Below are 10000 nucleotides of genomic sequence, written 5' to 3' on the forward strand. Positions count from 1 at the left end.
GCACTTTTCTTCCCGCTTCGCGGGCTCCAGCTTAAGGCCGGAGAAAACGCGATGAGGTGCCGCCACCTCTAACCCGGTACAGCGCTGCAGACCTTTCCACCGAGCCCTCCTGCAACCAGGCAAGCCGGGGCAGGCCGGACACCACAGGCCGCCCACGCGTGGCTCATGCCGGCAGAAACAGGACGAGGCGCTGCGGCCTCTCACCTGTGCCATCATCGGGCCCTCGGGGGCTGGGGGGAAGCTGCGGCACGCACGAGAACCCCCAGCCGTCTGCATCCGGCTGCCAGCCACCGGGACCGGCTGCCGCTTGCACTCTGCCCAATTCGTGCATGGGCTCCAGCTTAAGGCCGGAGAAAACGCGATGAGGTGCCGCCACCTCTAACCCGGTACAGCGCTGCAGACCTTTCCACCGAGCCCTCCTGCAACCAGGCAAGCCGGGGCAGGCCGGACACCACAGGCCGCCCACGCGTGGCTCATGCCGGCAGAAACAGGACGAGGCGCTGCGGCCTCTCACCTGTGCCATCATCGGGCCCTCGGGGGCTGGGGGGAAGCTGCGGCACGCACGAGAACCCCCAGCCGTCTGCATCCGGCTGCCAGCCACCGGGACCGGCTGCCGCTTGCACTCTGCCCAATTCGTGCATGGGCTCCAGCTTAAGGCCGGAGAAAACGCGATGAGGTGCCGCCACCTCTAAACCCGGTAGAGCGCTGCAGACCTTTCCACCGAGCCCTCCTGCAACCAGGCAAGCCGGGGCAGGCCGGACACCACAGGCCGCCCACGCGTGGCTCATGCCGGCAAAAACAGGACGAGGCGCTGCGGCCTCTCACCTGTGCCATCATCGGGCCCTCGGGGGCTGGGGGGAAGCTGCGGCACGCACGAGAACCCCCAGCCGTCTGCATCCGGCTGCCAGCCACCGGGACCGGCTGCCGCTCTGCCCGCTCCAGCTTAAGGCCAGAGTCAAAGGACGAGGTGCCGCCACCTCGCCCGCCCATCACCAGGCCCTCAGGAGGCGGCGGCAGCCGCGGCGGGCTGGATGCTCACGGGCAGCTGCCCTCGCATATACCAGCGCTCCACCTTTGCCATCATCGGGCCCTCCGGGGCCGGGGGAAAGCCGAGGCAGGCTCGGCTCCACCCGGTCTTCCAGCGTTCGAGTGCCGGTGGCCGCCGCCGGCCACCGGGCTATGCCCTGCGGAATCCACCTTTGCACCTCTCGCACCACTCGGGTCAACAGCCACCGCCAGCCTGCCAGACCCTCGCAGGCGCCCGGCTGGCTTACTTGGAAAACACCGGGAGAGACCAACTGGCCGAACAGACAGAAAACGAGCCGAACCACCAGGCAAAACCACCACCACAACGGCCGCCCAGCGCTCCACTTCGCCGGCTGAGCCGTAAGCCTTGCAGCCGCTCACTAGCGCTGCTCCGTGCACGAGTCACCACTACCTCCTATAGTACGGGAGATCACGTCCCCGCCCCCGGCCGGCTCCAAGAGTGCCGTCCCTGCCCACCGGGGAGACCCGCCAATGACACCGACTTTTACGATGACGTAACTGGAGGCAGCGAAAAACAGCGACCCCTTGGCCAGCTCCGAGAAAGTGGCGGGGCTATCAGGTCTACCTCCCCGCCCCCGAAATGCGGCTAAGTCCCGCCGGAGCCGGGTAGACCTGGCGGCTCTTTTCACCGGCCGCTGCGGCAGCGACACCCCGCGTCCTCCGGGCGCCGCCGGCGGCCGCGCCGGCCTCCGGAGCCGGGTAGACCTGGCGGCCGCCCGCGGAGCCGGGTAGACCTGGCGGCTCTTTTCACCGGCCGCTGCGGCAGCGACACCCCGCGTCCTCCGGGCGCCGCCGGCGGCCGCGCCGGCCTCCGGAGCCGGGTAGACCTGGCGGCCGCCCGCGGAGCCGGGTAGACCTGGCGGCTCTTTTCACCGGCCGCTGCGGCAGCGACACCCCGCGTCCTCCGGGCGCCGCCGGCGGCCGCGCCGGCCTCCGGAGCCGGGTAGACCTGGCGGCCGCCCGCGGAGCCGGGTAGACCTGGCGGCCCTTTTCACCGGCCGCTGCGGCAGCGACACCCCGCGTCCTCCGGGCGCCGCCGGCGGCCGCGCCGGCCTCCGGAGCCGGGTAGACCTGGCGGCCGCCCGCGGAGCCGGGTAGACCTGGCGGCCCTTTTCACCGGCCGCTGCGGCAGCGACACCCCGCGTCCTCCGGGCGCCGCCGGCGGCCGCGCCGGCCTCCGGAGCCGGGTAGACCTGGCGGCCGCCCGCGGAGCCGGGTAGACCTGGCGGCCCTTTTCACCGGCCGCTGCGGCAGCGACACCCCGCGTCCTCCGGGCGCCGCCGGCGGCCGCGCCGGCCTCCGGAGCCGGGTAGACCTGGCGGCCGCCCGCGGAGCCGGGTAGACCTGGCAGCCGTTCGGTGCCCCTTGGGCGGGGGGGGGCGGGGGGGGCAGGTGCGCCTGTTTTTGGTTCGTTTTTTTCGTTTTTTTTTTTTTTTTTCTTTCTTTTGAGATTTTAGCAAATCTGATTAAAAGGGCCACCCTCTCCCGGTTCTCCCGGACGGCATTTCTTTCCCCCTCCCCTTCCCGAGTTTGAACCACTTCTACACCAAGGGAGCACGTTTAAACGTACTGTCTGATGCAAGAGTTATTTCACCTTTATTGATTCCGGCGGGAAATATTAATACAATATTAACGACAACCAGTTTTCAAAATAATTTTTGTTTCCTGACACACACACACCCCCCCCCCCACCCTCGTCGTTCTCATGCACGTGCACGCACCTATTCCGAGCCGGTGGCTGCCAGGCACTTGCCAGCTTCACCACACCAGCCAGCCCCTCTGCTCCGCTGCTGCCCCCCCCCCCCCCCAACCATATTCTGTCGGCGGGGTCCGGGCAGAGGTGGCAGCCCCCGGCACAAACTGCCCGGCTCCCCGGCGCGAGTTCGCTGTTCACTGGGTGCCTTCAGGACTGGTAGCCCCTTGCCAGGTTCAGGTTCGGGTCCCGGCGCTGCTGGGTGCTCGCCGACTTTTGGTTTTGGTTTTTGCGGTCTTGGGCTTTTTTTGGGGGGTTGTTTTTAATTTTTCTCCCCCCCCCCCCCGCCTGTTTTTTTTTGGTGTTTTTTTGACGTTTTCCTTTTTTTAATAAAATAAATACTTTAAAATACATATCTGCGATCCTGCAGGCACTGCCACCCCCCCCCCCCCCCGGTGACACACGCGCGCTCAGAGGCGCGCGCACACACACACACACACACACACAGAACGCGACGCAGGCACACACAGCTACACGCACCCCTGCACCGGTGTGCTCCCCCTCCCTCCCCGCGCTGCAGTCCCGGACCTGCAGGCCAGTAGGTGCAGCCCCCCCCCCCCCCCCTCCCCCGGCCCCACCCGATCACAGACTTTCCGGCGCCCTGGAGACGGGGGGTTGGGGGGCGGGTGGCTGGGTGGGGTGGTCTGCAGCCCGGCAACGGGGCCCCCGGAAACTGTGGTGTTTCCCGCCACGGCAACGGTCTGCTGCTCAGTCGCGGCGGCAGCAGCGGCGGGGAAAGGAGGCTAGAAAAGAGGGGGGGCGAGAGCGGCTGGCGAGCAGGCGGGGAGCCTGGCGCAGAGGTAGGCTGGCGAGGGGGGACGGTGTGTCTTTTCGGAGAAGGCTTCTGTTTGGATCGGTTGGAGTTTTATTTTTTTTACTTCTCTCCCCCGTCCCCGTCCCCGTCCCCGTCCCCGTCCCCGTCCCCCCCCCCCCGGTCGTTTAGTTTTCCCCCCGCGGCGGGGGCGGGCAGGAGTGGAGCAGGGCGAGAGCGGCTGGCGAGCAGGCGGGGAGCCTGGCGCAGAGGCAGGCTGGCGAGGGGGGACGGTGTGTCTTTTCGGAGAAGGCTTCTGTTTGGATCGGTTGGAGTTTTATTTTTTTTACTTCTCTCCCCCGTCCCCGTCCCCGTCCCCGTCCCCCCCCCCCCGGTCGTTTAGTTTTCCCCCCGCGGCGGGGGCGGGCAGGAATGGAGCAGGGCGAGAGCGGCTGGCGAGCAGGCGGGGAGCCTGGCGCAGAGGCAGGCTGGCGAGGGGGGACGGTGTGTCTTTTCGGAGAAGGCTTCTGTTTGGATCGGTTGGAGTTTTATTTTTTTTACTTCTCTCCCCCGTCCCCGTCCCCGTCCCCGTCCCCCCCCCCCCCCGGTCGTTTAGTTTTCCCCCCGCGGCGGGGGCGGGCAGGAGTGGAGCAGGGCGAGCAGGCGGGGAGCCTGGCGCAGAGGCAGGCTGGCGAGGGGGGACGGTGTGTCTTTTCGGAGAAGGCTTCTGTTTGGATCGGTTGGAGTTTTATTTTTTTTACTTCTCTCCCCCGTCCCCGTCCCCGTCCCCGTCCCCGTCCCGTCCCCCCCGGTCGTTTAGTTTTCCCCCCGCGGCGAGGGCGGGCAGGAGTGCAGCAGGGCGAGAGCGGCTGGCGAGCAGGCGGGGAGCCTGGCGCAGAGGCAGGCTGGCGAGGGGGGACGGTGTGTCTTTTCGGAGAAGGCTTCTGTTTGGATCGGTTGGAGTTTTATTTTTTTTACTTCTCTCCCCCGTCCCCGTCCCCGTCCCCGTCCCCGTCCCACCCCCCCGGTCCTTTAGTTTTCCCCCCGCGGCGGCGGCGGGCGGGAGTGGAGCAGGGCGAGTGCGTGGCTGGCTGAGAAAGAAAGGCGGGAGCGGGGCCACGGGTGCGGCAGGATAGGGACTCGGCAGCTGGGGTTTAGAGACGGCAGGGCACCGGGGGGGCTCCCCTCTCCCGCCCGGGCACGGAGCCGGCAGGGACGCCGCAGGGTCCTAAAGTCTCCCGCCTTCCACCACCGGGGGCGGCAAGCCTGGTGGCGGAAGGGGGGAGCAGGGGCAGCCAGGCTCGGCGCGAACTGCGTGGCGGGAGGGCGGGGGGGCGGTGTGTGTGTGCGTGCAGCGGCGGGCCCGGGGTGACGGGGGTGGGGGGTGTCGGCCCGGGGCCCTGTTTCGGGCGGGGGGGGGGGGGGGGGCTGCGCGCGTGTGCGTTTTGAGCGCACGACTGTGAGCGGGGCAGCGGGTGGAGGGTTTGGGCTGGGGGGGGCCGGTTGCGGGGGGGGGGGGTGCGCACGTGTGTAGCCCCGTGCGAGTGGGTGCGGTGGCGGGCGGGAGGTGTTTGGGGCGGGGACTCGAATGGGGGGGGGGCAGTGCGTGCGTGCGCGTGCGTGTGTCTAAGGGCGGGTGAGCGGCTGCAGCAGCAGGCGGTGGGCGTTCGGGCCGGGGGCCTGTTTTGGCGGGGTGCGGGCGCGCACGCAGGTGGAAATGAGAAAGATTTGTAACGGTGTCGCTAACGCCGCTTTCTCTGTTACAGCCCGGGTGGTCGGCCGCTTCGACGTCCGGCCTGCGCCCGTGCCTGCCTACGGGCGATGCGCTCGGCTCCCGGTCGGACCCGTCCCTGGCAAAGCAGCAGCCGCGTGCCTCGGCCTGGGCAGAGACCTGGGGCTCCAGGGCCCCAGCCAGGGCTGCCGGAGAGGCGCGCCGCGCTTCCGACAGAGGGGCATCAGCGGCTCCGTCGCCGGCGGGATGCGTTCGAGCGGTGAGGAAGGTCCCAGCGGCCTTAGGCGGTGGCGGGGGGCGCGCTCCTTCGGCGACGGGGAGCGGGGGGGAAACGGCCCCGGGGCGGGCCGGTCAGCCGGCACGGCGGCCACGCGAGCTCGTCGTCTCCGAGGATGCTCGGCTAAGTCGGCCTCGGCCACAGGGACCGCTTGTCAGGCAGCCGACTGGCTTTCTTCAGAGGCCTGCGAGACCGCCGTCCCTCGGAGGCCAATGAACAGTTAATGCGCGATAACGCAGGGGCCGGAGAACGCTAACGTTAACCAAGAGCGTCGCAAGGTCCTAAAGGAGTGCCGCAATCAAACTTTAGGAGTCGGTAATTTATAATACTGGTGACTACTAATCGAGTCATATTCAATCCGTGACGATCCGCTGGTAGGTACGTACGTACGTACGTACGTATTCCTTCTCCGGCTATTAACGAAGGGATGCACACCTAGCGTGCGTGAACGAATGAGTTTTGTTATTTAAGGAACTGCCAGAAAGCGTATTACCGCGTAGCGCTAAATCAGTCGGTAGGTGACGCTCCATAAACGATACAATCCAGCATCGCTCGTCAACTGTTAATAACTTCAATCGATGACGATTCATAGCGTATCGATTCTTCTGTATTCGTTTAGGAGCGGATCCCACGCCAACGGTGCCACGCGGTACCCGGACGGCCACCGACTCGTACAGAGACGAGAGAGCAGCGTCGGCGCCTCTTCCCGAAGAAGTCGTTACCGATAAAGTACTCCGACTGCGGGTAACGCTTTGCTCTCACGTTTTTGACGCGTGCCTGCCTGCCTGCCTGCCTGCCTGCGTGCGCGGTAAAAGACAAGCTGTCAGACACAATAAATTTTAAGAAAGTGGAATCGCGGAGCGGTCTTAATACACTAATCAGGACCGGCCCGTAGTGCGGCCAGGGAGTGCAGGCCGACCCTGCAGCGTGGCCAGGTTTACCCGGAGACACAGGTAAGGAGGCCAGGACTACCCCGGAGCATCAGGTAGGGATACCGGGCTGACCCCCAGAAAGTCAGGTAGGGTGGCCGGGCCTATCCCGGAGCGCCTGTAGGGACCGCAGGTGTACCCCGGAGCACCGGCAGGGGTACCGGCACTACCCCGGAGGATGAGGTAGGGGCGCCAGGCCTACCCCGGAGCGTCGGGTAGGGATACCGGGCTGACCCCGGAGGGTCAGGTAGGGTGGCCGGGCCTACCCCGGAGCGCCTGTAGGGACCGCAGGTGTACCCCGGAGCACCGGCAGGGGTACCGGCACTACCCCGGAGGATGAGGTAGGGGCGCCAGGCCTACCCCGGAGCGTCGGGTAGGGACACCGGGCTGACCCCGGAGGGTCAGGTAGGGTGGCCGGGCCTACCCCGGAGCGCCTGTAGGGACCGCAGGTGTACCCCGGAGCACCGGCAGGGGTACCGGCACTACCCCGGAGGATGAGGTAGGGGCGCCAGGCCTACCCCGGAGCGTCGGGTAGGGATACCGGGCTGACCCCGGAGGGTCAGGTAGGGTGGCCGGGCCTACCCCGGAGCGCCTGTAGGGACCGCAGGTGTACCCCGGAGCACCGGCAGGGGTACCGGCACTACCCCGGAGGATGAGGTAGGGGCGCCAGGCCTACCCCGGAGCGTCGGGTAGGGACACCGGGCTGACCCCGGAGGGTCAGGTAGGGTGGCCGGGCCTACCCCGGAGCGCCTGTAGGGACCGCAGGGGTATCCCGGAGCACCGGTAGGGGTACCGGCACTACCCCGGAGGATGAGGTAGGGGCGCCAGGCCTACCCCGGAGCGTCGGGTAGGGACACCGGGCTGACCCCGGAGGGTCAGGTAGGGTGGCCGGGCCTACCCCGGAGCGCCTGTAGGGACCGCAGGTGTACCCCGGAGCACCGGCAGGGGTACCGGCACTACCCCGGAGGATGAGGTAGGGGCGCCAGGCCTACCCCGGAGCGTCGGGTAGGGACACCGGGCTGACCCCAGAGGGTCAGGTAGGGTGGCCGGGCCTACCCCGGAGCGCCTGTAGGGACCGCAGGTGTACCCCGGAGCACCGGCAGGGGTACCGGCACTACCCCGGAGGATGAGGTAGGGGCGCCAGGCCTACCCCGGAGCGTCGGGTAGGGATACCGGGCTGACCCCGGAGGGTCAGGTAGGGTGGCCGGGCCTACCCCGGAGCGCCTGTAGGGACCGCAGGGGTATCCCGGAGCACCGGTAGGGGTACCGGCACTACCCCGGAGGATGAGGTAGGGGCGCCAGGCCTACCCCGGAGCGTCGGGTAGGGACACCGGGCTGACCCCGGAGGGTCAGGTAGGGTGGCCGGGCCTACCCCGGAGCGCCTGTAGGGACCGCAGGGGTATCCCGGAGCACCGGCAGGGGTACCGGCACTACCCCGGAGGATGAGGTAGGGGCGCCAGGCCTACCCCGGAGCGTCGGGTAGGGACACCGGGCTGACCCCGGAGGGTCAGGTAGGGTGGCCGGGCCTACCCCGGAGCGCCTGTAGGGACCGCAGGTGTACCCCGGAGCACCGGCAGGGGTACCGGCACTACCCCGGAGGATGAGGTAGGGGCGCCAGGCCTACCCCGGAGCGTCGGGTAGGGATACCGGGCTGACCCCGGAGGGTCAGGTAGGGTGGCCGGGCCTACCCCGGAGCGCCTGTAGGGACCGCAGGTGTACCCCGGAGCACCGGCAGGGGTACCGGCACTACCCCGGAGCATGAGGTAGGGGCGCCAGGCGTACCCCGGAGCGTCGGGTAGGGACACCGGGCTGACCCCAGAGGGTCAGGTAGGGTGGCCGGGCCTACCCCGGAGCGCCTGTAGGGACCGCAGGTGTATCCCGGAGCACCGGTAGGGGTACGGGTACTACCCCGGAGGATGAGGTAGGGGCGCCAGGCCTACCCCGGAGCGTCGGGTAGGGATACCGGGCTGACCCCGGAGGGTCAGGTAGGGTGGCCGGGCCTACCCCGGAGCGCCTGTAGGGACCGCAGGTGTACCCCGGAGCACCGGCAGGGGTACCGGCACTACCCCGGAGGATGAGGTAGGGGCGCCAGGCCTACCCCGGAGCGTCGGGTAGGGACACCGGGCTGACCCCGGAGGGTCAGGTAGGGTGGCCGGGCCTACCCCGGAGCGCCTGTAGGGACAGCAGGTGTACCCCGGAGCACCGGTAGGGGTACCGGTACTACCCCGGAGCATGAGGTAGGGGCGCCAGGCGTACCCCGGAGCGTCGGGTAGGGACACCGGGCTGACCCCAGAGGGTCAGGTAGGGTGGCCGGGCCTACCCCGGAGCGCCTGTAGGGACAGCAGGTGTACCCCGGAGCACCGGTAGGGGTACGGGTACTACCCCGGAGGATGAGGTAGGGGCGCCAGGCCTACCCCGGAGCGTCGGGTAGGGACACCGGGCTGACCCCAGAGGGTCAGGTAGGGTGGCCGGGCCTACCCTGGAGGGTCAGGATGGGGGGCCGGGATCCATCGCCGCGTGCCCGTAGGGACAGCAGGTAGAACTCCGGCGCATCACAAAGGGTTCCGCCACGGGCCCAGAGTACTGGTGGGGGAACGGGTTCTATCCCGGAACGTCGCCTGGGGACACCGGGCGTAAGGCGGAGGGTCGGGTAGGAAGGCTGGGTCTAAACTCGCGCGCCCGTAGGGACAGCAGTTTTTCCCCCGGCGTACCGGGCGGGGGTACCGGTACTGCCCCGGAGTACTGACGGGGGTACACGGGTACTACCCCGGGGTACCGGGCGGCGGTATACGGGTACTACCCCGGAGTACAGGACGGGGGTATACGGGTACTACGAAGGAGCACAGGTGGGGGTTACGGGTAGTACCCCGGAGTACCGGGCGGGGGCATACGGGTACTGCCCCAGAGTACCGGGCGGGGGTATGCGGGTACTGCCCCGGAGTACCGGGTGGAGGTATATGGGTACTTCCCCGGAGTACCGGGCGGGGGTATGCGGGTACTGCCCCGGAGTACCGGGCGGGGGTATACGGGTACTACCAAGGAAGGAGTACAGGTGGGGGTTACGGGTAGCACCCCGGAGTACCGGGCGGGGGTACCGGTACTGCCCCGGAGTACCGGGCGGGGGTATGCGGGTACTGCCCCGGAGTACCGGGCGGGGGTATACGGGTACTACCAAGGAGTACAGGTGGGGGTTACGGGTAGCACCCCGGAGTACTGGGCGGGGGTACCGGTACTGCCCCGGAGTACCGGGCGGGGGTATGCGGGTACTGCCCCGGAGTACCGGGCGGGGGTATACGGGTACTACCAAGGAAGGAGTACAGGTGGGGGTTACGGGTAGTACCCCGGAGTACCGGGCGGGGGTACCGGTACTGCCCCGGAGTACTGACGGGGGTACACGGGTACTACCCCGGGGTACCGGGCGGGGGTATACGGGTACTGCCCCGGAGTACCGGGCAGGGGTATGCGGGTACTGCCCCGGAGTACCGGGCGGGGGTATACGGGTACTACGAAG

This window comes from Buteo buteo, unplaced genomic scaffold (genome assembly GCF_964188355.1).
Source record: "Buteo buteo unplaced genomic scaffold, bButBut1.hap1.1 HAP1_SCAFFOLD_83, whole genome shotgun sequence".
Classification (NCBI taxonomy): domain Eukaryota; kingdom Metazoa; phylum Chordata; class Aves; order Accipitriformes; family Accipitridae; genus Buteo; species Buteo buteo.